Source organism: Carcharhinus amblyrhynchos, chromosome 26 (genome assembly GCF_965287045.1).
Source record: "Carcharhinus amblyrhynchos chromosome 26, sCarAmb.v2.hapA, whole genome shotgun sequence".
Classification (NCBI taxonomy): Eukaryota; Metazoa; Chordata; class Chondrichthyes; order Carcharhiniformes; family Carcharhinidae; genus Carcharhinus; species Carcharhinus amblyrhynchos.
In genome coordinates this window covers 43,038,459-43,058,562 of record NC_137349.1, presented here as the reverse complement: position 1 = coordinate 43,058,562, position 20,104 = coordinate 43,038,459, and the positions used below count along the sequence as shown (strand labels likewise).

The 20,104-nt window shown below is 44.5% G+C and overlaps 1 protein-coding gene across 4 annotated transcripts in view; it reads right to left on the bottom strand.

The window, feature by feature from the left end:
- Positions 1–12,913: 12,913 nt before the first annotated feature.
- Positions 12,914–20,104, bottom strand: part of LOC145358494 (uncharacterized) — a 63,177-nt gene continuing 55,986 nt past the window's right edge. For all 4 annotated transcript variants that reach the window (XM_080212604.1, XM_080212606.1, XM_080212607.1 and 1 more), the window contains exon 15: positions 12,914–16,208. The gene's annotated coding sequence lies outside the window, so the exon portion shown is untranslated. The remainder of the gene's footprint in view (positions 16,209–20,104) is intronic.

Sequence of the window (20,104 nt, the reverse complement as noted above, 5' to 3'; positions counted from 1 at the left end):
CACGCTGTACCGCTGTAGCAAAACATACCTACTTGTAACATCTTGCAACAAATGACAATATTCCATTTGCCTTCCTAATTACTTACCTTTGTGATTCATGTACCAGGCCACCCAGATCCCTCCATACCTCAGAGTTCACAACTTCCTTCATTTTCCTGCCAAAGTGGACAGGTTCATAATTTTCACACGCTATTTGACAAATTTCTGCCCACTGTCGCAATGATGTGACTTGTGCATGAGGGGAGACTAATTTAGGGACAATTTGTTACACCAATCAGCCTGAGAGCCCATCTTTGGGGTGTGGGAGGAAACCGGAGCACCCGGAGAAAACCCACGCAAGCACGGGGAGAATGCGCAAACTCCCACAGACACTGGCCCAAATCCATGTATCTGCACAGCAATCAGTGATAGTCACTGAGCTGTCGTGTTGCCCATCAGCTGGTCCAGTTTAAGCCTACACTAACGACGTGAAGCACTAGGCTACTCTCGAAACATGCAAGAGCAGCCCTCGCACAACCCACCGCGTGTATGCCCCTTGTTGGACAACAAGGCGGACTGAATCACCTGTGGATTAAAAGAGAAAAACATCAATAACATGCACATCCTTATACAAACATTCAAGGGAATCCCCAGAAGCTCAAAAGTAAAACAAGTGAGCTAGAAAATATGTTGGAAGGTCCATAGGAATCAATTGATTCCCAGGAACGTCCCAAGGCTCCTGAACCTTATTTAAAACAGTCTCCTATATCCTCCCATCTCCATCCCACTCATTGATTCCAACTCTCTGCTTCCTGTTAGATAACCAATCTTCTCTCCATGCTAACACCTTACCCCCAATTCTGTGCACCTTAACCTTCTGCAGCAACCTTTTATGAGGCATCTTATCAAATGTCTTCTGGGAATCTAAAAACACCACATCCATCGGTTCCCCTCTATCTACCGCACTAGTCACATCTTCATAAAAATCCAGTAAATTCATCAAACACAACTTCCCTTTCACAAATCCGTGCTGCGTCTGCTTGATCAAACCATTCTTTTCTAGGTGTCCTGCTATTTCTTCTTTGATGATGGATTTCGAGCATTTTTCCGACTATGGACGTTAAGCTAACTGGCATCTAGTTACCCACCTTTTGTCTGCTACCTTTTTTAAACAGCGGTGTAACAGTAGCTGTTTTCCAATCCACTGGCCCAGAGTCCAGCAAATTTTGATAAATTACTACTGCATCTGCTATTACTTCCGCCATTTCTTTCAGAACCCTGGGATGCATTCCATCCGGTCCTGGGGACTTGTCCACCATCAGTCCCATTAGTCTACCAAGCACTACTTCTCTAGTGACAGTAATTGTATTAAGGACCTCATCTCCTGCCAACCCTCTATCTTTAATATTCGGTAAGCTATTAGTGTCCTCCTCCGTGAAGACCGAGGCAAAAAACTTATTTAAAGTCTCAGCCATTTCCTCCTTCCCACCATTAAATCCCCCCTCTCATCCTCCAAGGGTCCAACATTCACTCTAGCCAGTCTCCTCCTCTTTATATATTTATAAAAAATTTTACTATCTTTTTTATATTTAGAGCTAGTTTAGTTTCATAGTCTAAGTTTCCTTTCTTTATCGCTTTCTTAGTCATTCTTTGTTGTTCTTTAAATCTATCCTAATTTTCTAATTGCCCACTATTTTTAGCCGCTCTGTACGCAACGGCTTTTAATTTAATATTCTCCTTTATTTCCTTCGATATCCACGACTGGTTAACACTTTTGTTGCAGTCCTTCTTTATCAGCTGATCTCCTTAAAAATCCTCCACTGTTCCTCAGCAGTCCTACCAACCAATCTGCGCCCCCAATCTACATTCGCTAATTCCACTCTCATCCTATCGTACTCCCCTCTGTTCAAACACAGGTTTGGGACCATACTTTCTCACCCTTCATCTGTATTAAAAATTCAACCATATTGTGATCACTCATCCCAAGAGGATCCCTCACAATAACATCCCTAATTCTACCTGCCTCGTTACATAACACCAGATCTAAGATAACTCGCTCCCTCGTAGGTTCCGTCACGCACTGTTCGAGGAAACTATCCCGACAGCATTCCAAGAACTCTTCCTCAAGCCCACCGCGTCCGACTTGAGTCAACCAATCAATATGCAGGTTAAAATCCCCCATGATTATTGCCGTTCCCATTTCTGCACACATCATTTATTTGCTTGTTTATAGCCTGCCCCACCTCAAAATTATTATTTGGGGGCCTATAGACCACACCCACCAGCGTCTCCCTCCCCTTACTGTTCCTTATCTCCACCCACAACGATTCCACGTTTTGCTCCTTAGAGCTGAGATCGTCTCTCACTACAGCCCTGATATTATCCTTTATTAACAGAGCTACCCCACCCCCTTTTTCCTCCTTCCTAAATGTCTGATACCTCTGGATATTCAGTTCCCAGTCCTGATCACCCTGCAACCATGTTTCCGTAATGGCCACTAGATCACACCCATTTGTGCTGATTTGGAGGATGTGGCAGAGATACTAAACTTTTTAAAGTTTATTTATTAGTGTCACAAGTGGGGGCTTACATTAACACTGCAATGAAGTTACTGTGAATATCCCCTCGCCGCCACACTCCGGCGCCTGTTCGGGTAACACTGAGGGAGAATTTAGCACGGCCAATGCACCCTAACCAGCACATCTTTCAGACTGTGGGTAGAAACTGGAGCACCCGGAGGAAACCCACGCAGACACAGAGAGAACGTGCAAACTCCACACAGACAGTGACCCAAGTGACCCCTGACGCTGTGAAGTAGTGGTGCTCGCCACTGTGCTGCCCAATGAGTGCTCTGCTTCTGTCTTCACCAGATTAAAAGATGGTGACAATAGTCCAGTTGAAAATGTGGGAGTTGTGGAACTCAGCAGGTTGGTGACGGAAGGCTGGCAGCACAGACCCAGATGGGAAGCACCTCAGATTGCTGACAGAGGGAAGGGAGCAAATTGAAGAACGGATGACAGAAATTTTCCAGGCCTCTCTGAACACAGGATTAGTCCCAGGGGAACTGGAGGTTTGTAAATAGAACATATAGAACATAGAACATTACAGCGCAGAACAGGCCCTTCGGCCCACGATGTTGCGCCAACCAGTTACAAAACAATGACCCACTAACCTAAACCAATCCCTTTTCGTCCATAAACCTATCCACGGATCTCTTAAACGCCCCCAAACTAGGCGCATTTACAACTGCAGCAGGCAGGGCATTCCAATCCCTCACCACCCTCTGGGTAAAGAACCTACCCCTGACATCCGTCCTATAACTACCACCCCTTAATTTAAAGCTATGCCCCCTCGTGCTAGATTTCTCCATCCGAGGAAAAAGGCTATCACTATCCACCCTATCTAAACCACTAATCATCTTATATGTTTCAATAAGATCCGTTATTCCTACCAAAGTGAATTACCTCACACTTCTCCGCATTAAACTCCATCCGCCACCTCTCGGCCCAGCTCTGCAACCTGTCTAAGTCTTCCTGCAAACTATGACACCCTTCCTCACAATCTACCACACCTCCGACTTTGGTGTCATCAGCAAATTTACTAATCCACCCAACTATACCCTCATCCAGATCATTAATAAAAATTACAAACAGCAGTGGCCCCAAAACAGATCCCTGAGGCACACCACTCGTAACCGAACTCCATGATGAATATTTACCATCAACCACCACCCTCTGTCTCCTATCCGCTAGCCAATTCCTGATCCAATTCCCTAGATCACCCCCAATCCCATACATCTGCATTTTCTGCAGAAGCCTACCATGGTGAACCTTATCAAACGCCTTACTAAAATCCATATACACCACGTCCACTGCCTTACCCCCATCCACCTCTTTGGTCACTGTCTCAAAAAACTCAATAAGGTTAGTAAGGCACGACCTACCCGCCACAAAACCATGCTGACTATCTCCAATCAATTCATTACTCTCCAAATAACTATAAATCCTATCCCTAATAATTTTTTCTAAAACCTTGCCCACAACAGAAGTGAGACTCACCGGTCTATAATTCCCGGGGAAGTCTCTGTTCCCCTTCTTAAACAATGGGACAACATTCGCTAACCTCCAATCTTCTGGTACTATACCAGAGGCCAACGACGACCTGAAGATCAGAGCCAGAGGCTCTGCAATCACTTCTCTTGCCTCCCAGAGAATCCTAGGGTAAATCCCATCTGGACCAGGGGACTTATCTATTTTCAGACCCTCCAGAATATCCAGCACATCCTCCTTATCAACTGTAACACTGTCAATTCTACTCCCCTGCAACCCAGTGTCCTCCTCAGCTATATCCATGTCCCCCTGCGTGAACACCGAAGAGAAATATTGGTTCAATGCTTCACCAATCTCCTCCGGTTCCACACATAACTTCCCTCTGCTGTCTATAACTGGCCCTAATCTTGCCCTAACCAACCTTCTGTTCTTGACATACCTATAGAACGCCTTAGGATTCTCCTTAACCCTATCAGCCAAAGTTTTCTCATGTCCTCTTTTAGCCCTTCTTAGCTCACTCTTCAACTCCCTCCTAGCCAATCTAAAGTTTTCTAGTGCACTACCCGAGCCCTCACGTCTCATCCGAACATAAGCCTCCTTTTTCTTTTTAACCAGCGAATCAACTTTTTTAGTGCACCACGGTTCCCTAGCCCTACCTATTCCTCCTTGCCTGACAGGGACATACCTATCACGGACTCGCAGTAGCTGCTCCTTGAAAAAACTCCACATTTCGGACGTTCCCAGTCCTTGTAGTCTCCTAGTCCAACCTATGCTTCCTAATTCACTCCTAATAGCCTCATAATTACCCTTCCCCCAGCTAAAACCACTGGCCCGAGGTTCATGCCTATCCCTTTCCATCATTAAGGTGAACGTAACCGAATTGTGGTCACTATCACCAAAATGCACACCAACTTCCAAGTCTAGCACCTGGTCTGGCTCATTTCCCAGCACCAAATCCAATATAGCCTCACCTCTAGTTGGCCTATCTACATACTGAGTCAAAAAACCTTCCTGCACACTTTGTACAAAAACTGACCCCTCTAATGAGCTAGAGCTATAGCTATTCCAATCAATATTAGTAAAGTTAAAGTCCCCCATAACAATTACCCTATTACTTTCACTCCTAACCAGGATCGTCTCCGCAATCCTTTCCTCAACCTCTCTCGAACTTTTAGGAGGTCTATAAAAGACTTAATATAATGTAATGCCATTGTTTAAGGAAGGGTAAAAGACTAATCCAGGAACCCTACAGACCTCTCAGCTTGACATCAATAGTGGGAAAACTGATGGAGACTGTAATATGAGATAAGATAAATATACACTTTGAGAAAAATAAGTCAACATGGTTTTGTCAAGGGCAGGTCACGTCTATCAAATTTAATTGAACTTTTTGATGAGGTGACATCGACAGTGGGTGAGAATTGTGCCATGGATGTTTAAACTTTCAGAAAACATTTGATACAGTGTCATGTGGCAGGTTGGTGAGCAAATTCGAAATGTTTGGGATTGATGTGTCCTTGGCAGCATGGAGAAGTAGCTGGCTAAGAAATAGGATACAGAGGGTAGGCATTTCTCAGACTGGAGACAAGTTGAAAATGGTATTCCCCAGGGATCAGTGTTGGGACCCTTTGGACACAGGTGAGGTCCCAGAGGACTGGAGGATAGCTAATGTGGTACCGCTGTTTAAAAAGGGCAGTAGGGATAACCCTGGTAATTATAGGCTGGTGAGATTGATGTCAGTGGTAGGAAAGTTGTTGGAAAAAATTCTTAGGGATAGGATGTATACGCATTTGGAGCATTGCGATTTGATTAGGGATACACAGCATGGCTTTGTTAAGGGAAGGTCTTGCCTTACAAATCTGGTAGAATTTTCTTGAGGAGGTGACAAAAACGGTTGACGAAGGACGAGCCGTTGATGTCGTCTATATGGATTTCAGTAAGGCGTTTGACAAAGTCCCTCACGGTAGGCTGGTAGAAAAGGTTAAGGCAGATGGGATTCAGGGACAGGTATCTAGACGGATTGAAAACTGGCTAGGCAACAGGAGACAGAGAGTAGTAGTGGAAGGGTCCTTTTCTAGTTGGAGGTCTGTCACCAGTGGTGTGCATGATGTGGGTATGCCGGCGTTGGACTGGCGTAAACACAGTAAAAAGTCTGACAACACCAGGTTTTAGTATAAATAGGTTGGACTAAAACCTGGTGTTGTCAGACTTTTTACCAGTGGTGTGCCGCAGGGCTCAGTACTGGTACTGGGACCTCATTTATTGGTAATATATATAAATGACTTGGAAGAGGGCGTACGTGGTGTGATCAGCAAGTTTGCAGATGACACAAAGATGGTGGGCAGTGAGGAGGAGTGTCAGGTGACACAGCAGGATATAGATAGGCTGGTATATTGGGCAGATAAATGGTAGATGGAATTTAATCCTGATATATGCAAGGTGATGCATTTTGGAAGGAATAATGTAGAGGGGAGTTACATGATAAAGGGTAGACCAATTAAGAGTATAGAAATGCAGAGGGACCTGGGAGTGCAAGTGCACAAGTCTCTGAAGGTGGCAACCCAGGTGGAGAAGGTTGTGAAGAAAGCTTGCAGTGTGCTAGCTTTTATAGGAAGGGGTATAGAGTACAAGAGCTGGCGTCTAATGCTACAGTTGTACAGAACGTTGTTTAGACCACATTTGGAGTACTGCGTCCAGTTCTGGTCACCTCACTACTGAAGGGACGTGGAGACCCTGAAGAGAGTGCAGAGGAGGTTTACCAGGATGCTGCCTGGTATGGATGGACTGGGTTATGAGGAAAGATTGGGTAAACTGGGGCTGTTTTCCTTAGAAAGACACAGATTAAGGGGGGATCTGATAGAGGTGTATAAAATAATGAAGGGTATAGATAGAGTAAACAGTGGCAGGCTTTTTCCTGGATTAGAGACAAATATCACGAGGGGCCACGAGCTTAGGGTGAGGGGGGAGAGACGTAATTTGGATGCTAGAGGGAGGTTTTTCACACAGAGGGTCATAGGGGAATGGAATGCACTGCCAAGTAAGGTGGTGGAGGCAGGCGCGCTGGACTTGTTTAAGGTTTACTTAGATAGGCACATGAGCGAAACAGGGATGGAGGGTTATAGGAGACGGTTTTAAAAAGGGTCAGAGCCTCGGGACGTTCCTGGAAATCAACTGTTACATGTGTTGATGTTTTGTCTCTTTTACTCCGCAGGTGCGTCGGTCCACCTTGTTGTCTAACGAGGGGCATACACACGGTGGGTCGTGCGTGGGCTGCTCTTGGATGTTTCGAGAGTGGCCTAGTACTTTGCGTTGTTTGTGTACGCTTAAAACTGGACCAGCAGATGGGCACCACGACAGCTCAGTGACTATCACTGTTTGCTGTGCAGATACATGGATTTGGGCCAGTGTCTGTGGGAGTTTGCCTATTCTCCCTGTGGTTGCGTGGGTTTCCTCCGGGTGCTCCGGTTTCCTCCCACACCCCAAAGATGTGCTGTTAGGCTGATTGGTGTAACAAATTGTCCCTAAATTATTCTCCCCTGAATCTGGTTTCCAATGGGGGTACCATAAGCATAGACACGGGTTAAGGGAGGTGTAGGAAATGGTTAAGATGGCGACGCGGGCTTGTTAGGCCGAAGGGCCTGTTTCCTGTGCTGTGTTGTTCTTTGTTCATGTGGTCCAGGTACAGGTCAGTGGGACTAAGCAGAAAAATTGTTCAGCACAGACAGGAAGGGCCAAAAGGCCTGTTTCTGTGCTGTAGTGTTCAATGGTTCTATATTGATAGATGTTGGAGCCACTGGATGATAATCATTAAGGCACACTGCCTGGCTTTTCTTTAACATTGGGGTGAAGGTCATCTTCTTGAAGCAGATAGGGATCTCAGATTGTTGTAAAGAGAGGTTGATGATGTCTGTGAATACCCCTGCCAGCTGATCCATGAGGATCTGAGTGCACGTCCAGGTACCCCAACCAGGCCAGTCGCTTTCTGTGGATTGGCCTTCAAGGCAGCCCTGATATCTGCAATGGTGACCTCAGATATAGATTTGCCCGAGGCTTCCGGGGTGGAGAGCGTGCATTCACTGACCTCTTGTTCAAAACAGGCATGGAATATATTGAGCTCATCAGGGAGGGGTGCGTTGGAGCTGGCAATTTTACCTGCCTTCATCTTATAGCCTATTATGTCTTGCAGACCTTGCCATAGTAGGTGGGGTTCTGTGTGTCTTGCCTGGGACTCTAGCTTGGTATAAAGTCTGACAACACCAGGTTTAAATCCAACTGATTTATTTGATAGTAAACTCACTAGCTTTCGAGGTTTCCCTCTTCGTCAGGTGAATGGAGAGTTCTGGCCTCAGACAGAGCATATAAAGCACAGACAGTTTAGAGATTACTGATTAGAATGCAAATCTTTACACCTAACCTGCTGTTCAAGTCTTAAAGTGGCCGACAATGTGAGTGGAAGGAGCACTGATCACAGGTTAAAGAGATGTGCACTGTCTCCAGACAGTACAGTAAGTGAGGTTTTGCAAACCCAGGCAAGTCACGGGGGTTTCAGAGAGTGTGACATGAACCCAAGATCCCTGTTGAGACCATCCTTATGTGTGCGGAACTTGGCTATCAGTCTCTGCTCAGCGACTCTGCGCTGTCGTGTGTCGTGAAGGCCGCCTTGGAGAACACTTACCCGAAGGTCAGAGGCTGAATGCCCGTGACCACTGAAGTGTTCGCCAACAGGAAGAGAACAGTCTTGCCTGGTGATTGTCGAGCGACGTTCATTCATTCGTTGTCGTAGCGTCTGCATGGTCTCCCCAGTGTACCATGCTTCGGGACATCCTTTCTTGCAACGTATCAGGTAGACAATGTTGGCCGAGTTGCAAGAGTATTTACCGTGTACCTGGTGGATGGTATTCTCACGTGAGATGATGGTATCCATGTCGATGATCCGGCATGTCTTGCAGAGGTTGCTGTGGCAGGGTTGTGTAGTATTGTGGTCACTGTGTTATAGGTTGTGTTGTAGGTGGAGAGGATCTCCAAGAAGATTGCGCATATCGACACAGACATCAAGTTTTTACAGAGATGCAAGAAAGCAGACACGATGCCAAAAGGACTACAGATCACGAACCCACTCAGGGCAACCTGTAACACAGACTACGCTGTTCAAGTCCTAAAGTGGCCGACAATGTGAGTGGGAAAGGGAATAGAGATAGCCTAGGAAATTATCGACTGGTGAGTCTAACCTCAGTGGTTGTAAGTTGATGGAAAAGATCCTGACAGACAGGATTTATGAACATTTAGAGAAGTATGGTATGATCAAACGTAGTCAGCACCGCTTTGTTAAAAGCAGATCTTATGAGTCTGGTTGAGTTTTTTGAAAATGTGACTAAACACATTGACGAAGGAAGAGCGGTGGATGTGCTTTATATGAACTTCGGCAAGGCATTCAATAAGGTCCCCTACGCAAGCATGGGATCCAAGGGGACATTGCTTTGTGGATTTAGAACTGGCTTGCCCGCAGAAGGCAGAGAGCGGTTGTGGATGGGTCTTTTTCTGCATGGAGGTCGGTCACCAGTGGAGTGCCCAGGGATCTGTTCTGGGACCCTTACTGTTTGTGATTTTTATAAATGACCTGGATGAAAAAGTGGAGAAATGGGCTGGTAAGTTTGCTGATGACCTGAAGGTCGGAGGTGTCATGGATAGTTTGGAGGGATGGCAGCATGACATAGATAGGATGCAAGACTGGATGGAGAAGTGGCAGATGGACTCCAACCCGGATAAATGTGTAGTAGTCCATTTTGGCAGGACCAATGGGATGAAGGAGCATAATATCAAGGGTAAGGCTCTTAGCAGCGTGGAAGATCAGAAGGATCCAGGTTCATAGGACTCTCAAATCGGCTTCACAGGGAGAGGACGTGATTAAGAAGGTGTATGGTGTACTGGCCTTCATCAATTGAAGAACTGAGTTTAGGAGTCGGGAGATAATGCTGCAACTTTATAACACCCTGGTCAGACTCCACTTGGAGTACTGTGCGCAGTTCTGGTCGCCTCATTACAGGAAGGATGTGGAAACTATTGAAAAGGTGCAGAGGAGATTTACAGGGATGTTACCTGGATTGGGAGGCATGCCTTATGAGGATAGGTTGAGAGAGCTCGGTCTTTTCTCCTTAGTGAGACAAAGGATGAGAGGTGACCTGATAGAGGTGTATATGATGATGAGGCATTGGTCAGGTGGATTCTCAGACACTTTTCCCCAGAGCTGAAATGACTGCCACAAGAGGACACAGGTTTAAGGTGCTGGGGAGCAGGTACAGAGGAGATGGCAGGGGTAAGTTTTTCACTCAGAGGGTGGTGGCTGAGTGGAATCGGCTGCAGTTGGTGGTGGTGGAGGCGAATTCGATAGTCTTTTAAGAGACTTCTGGATGAGTACATGGGACTTAATAGGATTGAGGGTGAAAGGTAAGCCTGTAGGTAGATAAGATTGACGCAACTTGTGGGCCGAAGGGCCTGTTGTGCTGTAGTTTTTCTACGATCACTAAAATGCTCCCCCACCACCAGCTCAACCACCTTTCTGGCTTCATTCCCCAGAATTAAGTCCAGCACAGCTCCTCCCCTTGTTGGACCCTCTACATCTAAAAAGTTGTTGGGAAAGTTGAAATCACCAAATATAGTAACCCTATGTTGTTTTTACACATCTCCACTATGAAATGGTTTCACCACAGTCTTTATGGATACATGCACTGACCACAAGCCACTGATGAGTCTTCAATGAATGCAAGTGCATTCCTCCCTTGGCCTCAATGAGAATATAATACTGAGCTTTCTCACCAGTATAACACTGCATACAGGGTATGGATGGATAATGCAAATACAAACAGTATGAATCATCTCCCCTTACCAGACATGCTGACTGAGACATTATTTCTTTCAGAGACAAGTTTCTTGCTTGACAGACTTTCACATTCCCCAGCAAATGTTAAACATATTAAGCAGTAGACGGACTGGAATCATGTTTTATCCCAGATAAAAAGATTCCTTTTGTAGACTTGACTTATAGTTATAAGGGAAGATGAATTGAGACTATATGCAAAGTTGAAAAATGAGCTCAGCATGAGGACAACTGTATCCTTCAGGGTCAGTGTGGTCATCCCATCCCCAGTCATTTGGATGAAGTTCATGAGGCTCATCCAGGTGCCTCCCAAATGAAATGTTTAGTCAGGTTGAATGCTTGATATGGATCAGGACTTGGAGAACAAGATGAAATTCTGTTGTGTGTGTCACGTCAACTGGGAGATGGCGCCACTGTGGGAATGACTTGATCTTCCATGGCCCAAATCAGTGGTTCCCAACCTTTTATACATCATTATACACTTCCCATGTTCTCTCTCTCCTATCTGTACTGGGAACTTTGTTTTTAACCTCTCCCTGTCTCTCCTGCTTTTCCAGGGTTTTTGCACCCTTTGAGTTTTTGCTTTTTACATGTGCACATGGGACTTTAGCTCCAAGTCCTGATGTTTATGCACGAGCCTGACCAACATAAGAAATCTAAACCAGCCCGTAGGAGGCCCAAGATTTGTCAGATTTTAGAGATGCCAATCAGGTTTTGGTTTAATTGGAGTGATGGGGGTGGGGGTTTGTGTAGGCAGAGTCTCTCAGTTCTGATAATCATAGAATCCCTACAGCGCAAAAGGAGGCCATTCGGCCCATTGAGTCTGTACCATAGAACATAACAGCGCAGAACAGGCCCTTCGGCCCACGATGTTGCGCCGACCACTTAAAAAACAATGACCCTTTAACCTAAACCAATCCCTTTTCATCCATAAACCTATCCACGGATCTCTTAAACGCCCCCAAACTAGGCACATTTACAACTGCAGCAGGCAGGGCATTCCAATCCCTCACCACCCTCTGGGTAAAGAACCTACCCCTGACATCCGTCCTATAACTAATTTAAAGCCATGCCCCCTCGTGCCAACTTTCTCCATCCGAGGAAAAAGGCTATCACTGTCCACCCTATCTAAACCTCTAATCATCTTATATGTTTCAATAAAATCCCCTCTTAGCCGCCTTCTTTCAACGACAATCCCACCCAGATTCTTAGCCCCTTAACATTTACTCTGACATTAAGGGGCAATTTAGCATCGCCAATCATCCTAACCCACATATCTTCGGAGTGTGGGAGGAAACTGAAGCACCCAGTGGAAACCCACGCAGGCATGGGGAGAATGTGCAAACCCCACACAGGCAATGAATGACCCAAGGCTGGAATTGAACTTGGGTCCCTGCCACTGTGAGGCACCTAATGCCACCTTGGTACAATGTTTAGGAATGATTTGTTCTAAGAGTTTATGCAAAGGAATGGAATATGCCATATGTATACGCCTCCTTTTCATCCAAATTCAAATGGTTTAGCAGAGCAAGCTTTTCAGGTACTGAAACGATTGAGGAGAATGGCAGGTGATGACTCTAGGAACCAAGCTCTCGTGGTTCTTGTACCAGTATTGGATTGTCACAAACAACAAGAGGACTCTCAGCAGCTGAATTACTGATTAATAGGAAGCCAAATCTCATTTGGATCTGTTACATCCAGATATCAAAGCAAGAGTGGGAAAGAAAACCTAGAAACTGCAACATAGAAACTAGAAGCAGGAGGAGGCCATTCAGGTCTTCCAGCCTGTTCTGCCATTCATTTTGATCATAGCTGATTATCAAATTCAATACCCTGATTTCCCCCACCCTTCTCCTTGATCCCTTTAACCCTTAGAGCTAAAGCAGAAACAGGAAAAGCAGAAGGAAACATAACTACAATGCTAAGGAGAGACATTTCAACCTGAATGATTGAGTCTATGGAAGGAATTTTGACAGTAACCAGCAATGGCTGCCTTGAGTTATTCTTAACGAAATGGTCCAGTGTCTTTAATAGCGAAACTGACCAATGGGAGAGTCATTCACAGACACCAGGATCATATTTGTCTACAGCACTCTCAGAAGTTCCAGATAACATGCTAGAAGGGAATGTTGCTGTGGATTTCCAGTGGATTCTACTCCAGGAAAGGACAAGGGACATTCATTCTGTTGGCGTGAAATCAAAGTTAAAGGACACAAAATGGTTACGTGGCACACAAAATGGACTCTGGGAAGGGACATTAAGAGGCACTGACTTTGGGCACAGACATTACACAAAGAGTTAAAACCTACAGTGTTTAAATTACTGTAGGAAACAGGTCAGACCTTGAGGTACCTTAAACTTGAGATAAAAGCAGACCCAGAACAATGAGTTTGATAACAAGATCAGCCACTGATGGGGGCCATAAATGCATAAATGTATCTACTCTATGTACAATGATGAGATAACTGTCAATGTCTGTACTTGTCTATGTATAATGATGCGCTAACAGCTAATGTCCGTACTGTCTATTATCTAATAATGTATAAAAGATACTCAGCTACCATTGCGTAGTTGAGAAGATAACTACCCGTACTGCGGAGTGCCAGAGCTTCTCCCAAAGCTTTGTCCAAATAAAACTGTTTGTTGAACCTCCAAATCTGACTCCGAAGTGACTTTCCCACAACAATTCACTCCTGCCCCCACAAGTCCAGCTCCACTGAAACAAGCCTTAGCAGTTTCTGCAGAGGCACCAGTGCTACGGCATAGGTCGCACTGCATTGCTGCAAAGTTCCTGACAGACTGAGATATAGTTGAGGCAAATTTCATTACAATTCATTCTTTAAGGGGCAGGTGTTATAAGGTTCAATAACAATTATCGTCCTATTTGAATGCATATACTGCTGTCTTTAGCAGGTACGTGCATGTATGAGTGATTTCATCAGTAGTGTGGACTTTCATGAGGCCAGTTTTACTCCAAGGTCTTGTGTAACTAGCTGCCTCCAGTTCTGAGTTCATGCCACAGTGTGTGTCAATATTTTTACAAGGAGGTTGAATATGCCAACACGTTCAATCACAATCTGATACCCCTTAATACGTGTTGATCCCTGAGCACCCCACAGCTCTTCAGGTAGAGAACAGCATGGTTCAATCCAAGACTGGAAAATGCTGCCCGAAGTCAACAGACCTTCCCATTGTCTGTCCCTCACCCACTCCAGTTGCCGTGGTGGGCAGGGCAGTAAAATTCCAGTCACTGTTTCTGATTTTAGTCCTAAATGGCCAACTTTGTATTTCACAACTGACTCCCTATCTCAAGCTTCCCAAGCACGAGAAACATCCTTCTCACATCAACTTCAAGAAATTTACATGTTTCAATGAGATCACCTCTCATTCTTCTAACTTGTTTCTTTATTCTCTCATGGGATGTGCGTGTTGCTGGCAAAGGGGTGTGATGGAGAGAAACTACTCCCAAATAACAAGGGGCTTGGTAAGGAGAGGCAGCAACAAATGTAAGATAGCTAGCAGAAGGAGGAATCCTTTTTACACAGGGGATGATGATAATGAGTGCGCTACCAGGAAGGGTGCTGGAAGCAAATTCAATAACTTTTGGCAATTGGATGATGTTCCAAATGTTGTTCTCCTGTAGTGTAAGATTCCATAAGGGGGAGAAAGATTTCAGTAAGAAGTTCACAAGAAACACTCATTTTCTAAAATATTAGGCAAAAACATAATGCTGATTACAACATACATTACGTCTGGCGACTACATAGGACATGGACCAAGACTGCTCATTGTTGTCTCTGAAAATTTAACAAACTCTCTGGAAGACATCAGACACTGTTTGTTTCTGGATTTATAGGCAATTGACAATTTTGCGGTTAATGTGACTATCAATACCCTTTGCACTGGTGCCAATGCCTGGCCCATGAACTTTTAGTTGCCGGATTCGTCTAGGAACCGTCATTGATTTATTCACATTGTTTTAATACTCGGATTGAGGGTGAAGTGAAACATCTCCTGGAGACTGGTTATAATTGGCATCTTGGGATGCCAAGCTCACAGGTCACAGTTCAGAGCAGTTTAAGATCTGGCTACAATTCCCATTTCCTAGAGAAGTAGTACAGACTTTATACATTCACTCAAACCCTGGGGTCCATATTGAACCAGTGCCTGGGGGGTGAAGAGTATGTGGTGGACAGTGTCCCAGGATCAGTGTGTATGGAGGGCACTCTCAGTGACCTCACGCTCAGTGTTAGATGGGTGGGGGTTGGTATATATGGAGGGCACTCTCTGTGACCCTGGAATCTATCCTGTGATTGCTGGGAGTAAGTGACAAAGGCTATAAGTTGGATTTTGAAGCAAGAAACATGGCTTCTTTCCATCTTTGAGAACAATGTAACTTGCCTAATCACAAACACTGCGGATTTCAAGGGTGGAAACTAGTAAATGAAGAGATCTGTAATAAGAAAGCAAAGTATTAATCTGACAAAATTCTTGCATGCAGAGCAATCTCCAGAGTTCCAAATCAGTGGTCTGCTCCAGGTTGGAAGGAAGAGTTCACACAGGATTCTCTGTCTATCAAGATTTCCATGATCCTCTGCAACCCCTGGTGTGCAGGTATTGGAGAACAGATTCCAGTTGGGTATAGCAGCCACATCAAATAACAGGTGTGTTATACCAGTCCAAGCGTGACCAGATTGCCCAGTCCAACACCTCTCACTCTAAGCTCCTGGTGCATTCTCTTCCTTTGTACCTGTCAGAGGGAGGGGCAGTCCGTGTCTATGCAATACACCTGATGGCTGACAACCACTTGGTCAAACATCCAGTATCAATCACACGAAATATAATTCCTCCACAGAGAAGGCCTGAGTTCATTTAACTCCTTGCGTTCCAGCCAGGTGCTTATTCCCACAGTACCTTTAAAACTCCAGTCTGTGCAGTCACACAGGCCAATAACTACTGATGAACAGAAAAAGAAATACGAATGAGCAATGGAAACAGGAAGCATCTCGGAGGCCTTTGGTCTGATCTCGGATTGAAATTTCTTCATTTCCATGCAAGGCTGATCTGGAGACATATCTTGTGGAAACAGTATTTAGATCCATTTTAAGGCAATGACCCTTTCTGTTGTGGATGAGATGCTGGTATTCCAGTGGCACACTATGTCAAGGTTAACACTGGCAAAGACGACCTGGGTCCAAACAGTATTCAATCTCTTCCAATCCAGTCAGTGTAAGCTGAGGATTCCATACAGATTCCAGATCCAATCTCACAAAGTCCGGAATAATCAGGGAACTTGATAGCAAACCCTAGAACACAAGTGTACACAAGGCCGAATGAGCTTCGAGAACTTGACAGCAAGAATTATTTTTCACCAATGTGATCATTTATCTGAGGGAAGAATTTTTATATAAATTACAAAATAAAAATAGGCCATTGGGCACAATTGGTCCATACTGGTGTTTATGTTCCACGCAAGCTGCCTCCACTCCTATTCCACCTTGCCTCTGTCAACATATCTGTTCCTTTCTCTAACGTGTTTAATCCTAAAAGCATCTGTCATGCAGCTCAATCACCTCATACGAAAATTACTTCCACATTCTAACCAGTGTAAAAAGAATTTCCAGTCAGATTTATTAGTAATTGGTATATTGATGACCTCTTCCACAAATATCTCCTAGCTACATCTTGCCAATCCCCTTCTAACACATTCAGAATTTCAAAGGCTCCACCAGGTCACCTCCTCAGTCCTCTCTTTTTAAGGGAGGGACGTTCCACTCTATTTGGTCTTTCCCGGCAAATAAAGCTTCACAATTCTGATATTATCCATGTATTTATTTTATCCAATGTTACCATATTCTTTTCAATATAGATATCAGAACTGTACACAAGTACTTTAGGTGTGGTCTAACAATCTCCCTGCTTTTGAATTCTAGTCCTCTAGAAATGAATGCCAGTGCTGGTTTACCTAGATTGTTACTTTTTATGATTTGACTTGGAGGTTCCTTTCTACCTCTATCTCATTTACACATACATTTTTCAAGCAATATGTAGCCTGTCTGAAACATCTGTATATTACTGCTTTCCATTTTGAAATTCATCATTTTATAGGCTTATTCTTCAAATTTATTAAATGACCTTTGTTGCACTTTATAACTTCAACTAAAACTCCAAGTGTCTTCACACAAAATTTAAAATTCCATTTGGTCAAACTACAGCCACCAAGGCAAACAATGATTTCCTGGTTCATAAACCATCTGTGCAAAGTTAGATGGACCATTTAGTGGAACGTGCTGCACACTTCTCCCTCAGACACATCACTAATGCTCTCTGTAAGAGTCTTCATTTATACCATTTAATATATGTTAACCAATCCTCTACCCATGCTGATGTATTACCTCTAACTCCATGCGTACTATCTTGTCTATTAACCTTGTGTGTGGCATGTCGAAAGCCTTCAAGATAACCAAGTACACGACTGGATATCTAAGTTGTTTAATCCTAAAAGCATCTGTTATTCGGCTCAATCAACTCATACGAAAGTGACTTCCACATTCTAACTAGTGTAAAAAGAATTTGGATTTATTAGTGACTCGTATATTGATGACCAGGGTCATCAATATCCTGGTGATATTGATGAAAAAGTTAAGTCCCATTTAGAAGGGGCTTAAGTTAAGCCTCATTTAGATCATTGCACTCAGCCCTGGACACTGCATCTCAGAAAGTTTATTGGTTTTGGAGGTGCAGTGCAGACTCTCCAGAACCAAACCAGGTTAAAAGGATTAAATTGAGAAGAGAGATTATACTGATGAAGTTTAGTCTTCTTTATGCAAAAGAATACAAGAGCAATCTAATGGAAATGTTTAAACCATTGAAGGAACTGATAGAGTGGGTTACTCTGCTGTGGGTGCCCAGAACAAGAGGGCATCACATTAAAATTAGAGGCCACTGATGATGGGACCAGAAATCATTTCTTCATACAATGTAATGGAAACCTGCACAAATGAAAAGATAAATTGCTGGGAAAAATGCAGCAGGTTTGACAGCATCAGTGGAGAGAGGAACAGAGTAAATGTTTTGAGTCCAATATGACCTCTCAACTCAATGGCGGATTTTTGTTGATTGAGGTTCTTAAGGGTTGTGGAAGAAAGGGGGAAGCAAGAGGTAACAGCAAATTTGGAAAAGCACTGTATGCTTAGAACAAATCAACATGGTTTTACTAAAAGGAATTCAATTTAACAAATTTATTGGAGTTTTTTGAGGACGTGATTAGTAAGGTAAATAAAGGGGAGCCAGTAGATGTCATGCACCTAGATGTCTAAAACATAAGAACATAAGAAAATAAGAAAATAAGAAATAGGCGCAGGAGTAGGCCATCTAGCCCTTCGAGCCTGCTCCGCCATTCAATAAGATCATGGCTGATCTGTCGTGTCTCAGTTCCACATTCCTGCCCTCTCCCCATAACCCTTAATCTCCTCTCTTATCAAAAACCCATCAACCCGCGTCTTAAAAATATTTAGCGAAGTAGCCTCCACCACTTCAACAGGCAGAGAATTCCAGAGATTCACCACCCTTTGAGTGAAGAAGTTCCTCCTCAACTCCGTTCTAAACCGCCCCCCCTTTATCTTGAGGCTGTGCCCCCTAGTCCTACTATCCTTTCTGAGCGGGAAGAGTCTCTCCACCTCTATCCTACCCATCCCATTCATCATCTTATACGTCTCAATGAGATCTCCCCTCATTCTTCTAAACTCTAACGAGTACAAGCCTAATTTATTCAGCCTCTCCTCATAGCTCAACCCCCTCAACTCCGGCATCAGCCTAGTAAACCTCCTCTGCACTCCCTCCAAGGCCAAAATATCCTTGCGTAAGTACGGCGACCAAAACTGCACACAGTACTCCAGCTGCGGCCTCACCAATGTCCTATACAGCCGCAGCAAGACCTCCCTACTTTTATATTCAATCCCCCTCGCTATGAAGGCCAGCATCCCATTCGCCTTCCTGACCACCTGCTGCACCTGCAAGCTGGGTTTTTGCGACTCATGCACAAGGACCCCGAGGTCCCTCTGCACCGTCGCCTGCTGCAGTTTTTCGCCATGTAAGTAATAATCCTTCCTACCATTATTCCAACCAAAGTGGACCACCTCACATTTGCCAACATTAAATTCCATTTGCCATTTCCTGGCCCATTCGCCCAGCCTATCTAGATCCTTCTGTAGACTCTCCACACCCTCTGCACAATTTGCCATTCCACCAATCTTGGTGTCAGCAGCAAACCCTACACTCAGTTCCCTCCTCCAGATCATCTTTGTAAATGGTAAATAGCTGAGGCCCCAGCACTGACCCCTGGGGCACTCCACTAGTCACCATCCGCCAATCTGAATAGCACCCGTTGACCCCCACTCTCTGCCTCCTATTTGACAACCAATCCTCTATCCACGCTAACACCCTACCCCCAACTCCATGTCCCCTGACCTTCTGCAATAACCTCTTGTGAGGTACCTTGTCAAACGCCTTCTGAAAATCAAGAAAGACCACATCCACTGGCTCTCCTCTATCCACCGCCCTAGACACATCCTCATAGAACTCCAGTAAATTTGTCAGACACGACTTCCCTTTAACGAAACCGTGCTGCGTCTGCTCTATCAAGCAGTTCCCCTCAAGATGCCTCGCTATTTCCTCCTTGATGACGGATTCTAACATTTTACCTACAACAGACGTTAAACTAACCGGCCTATAATTCCCTGGCACCCTTCTTAAACAACGGCGTAACATTAGCCGTTTTCCAATCTTCCGGCACTTCCCCGAAGGCTTTCGACATGCCACACACAAGGTTAATAGACAAGATAGTATACATGGAGTTAGAGGTAATACATCAGCATGGGTAGAGGATTGATTAACAGATAGGGCGCAGAGTTCAGCGCAAATGGGACTTTTTTCAAGTTGGCAGGTAATGAATATAGGAGTATCATCAGGGTCAGTGCGAGAGCCTCAATTATTTACAATCTACATTCACGACTTAGATGACGAGACAGAGCAATACAAACGATGATACAGATGATAAAAACATAGATGATAAAAAGCTAGGTGGAAAGGTAAAGTGTGGGGAGGACACAAAGGCTACAAAAGAGTTACAGACAGTTAAATACATGGGTAACACGATGGCAGATGGATTATAAAATAAGGAAATGTGAAGTTATTCACTTCA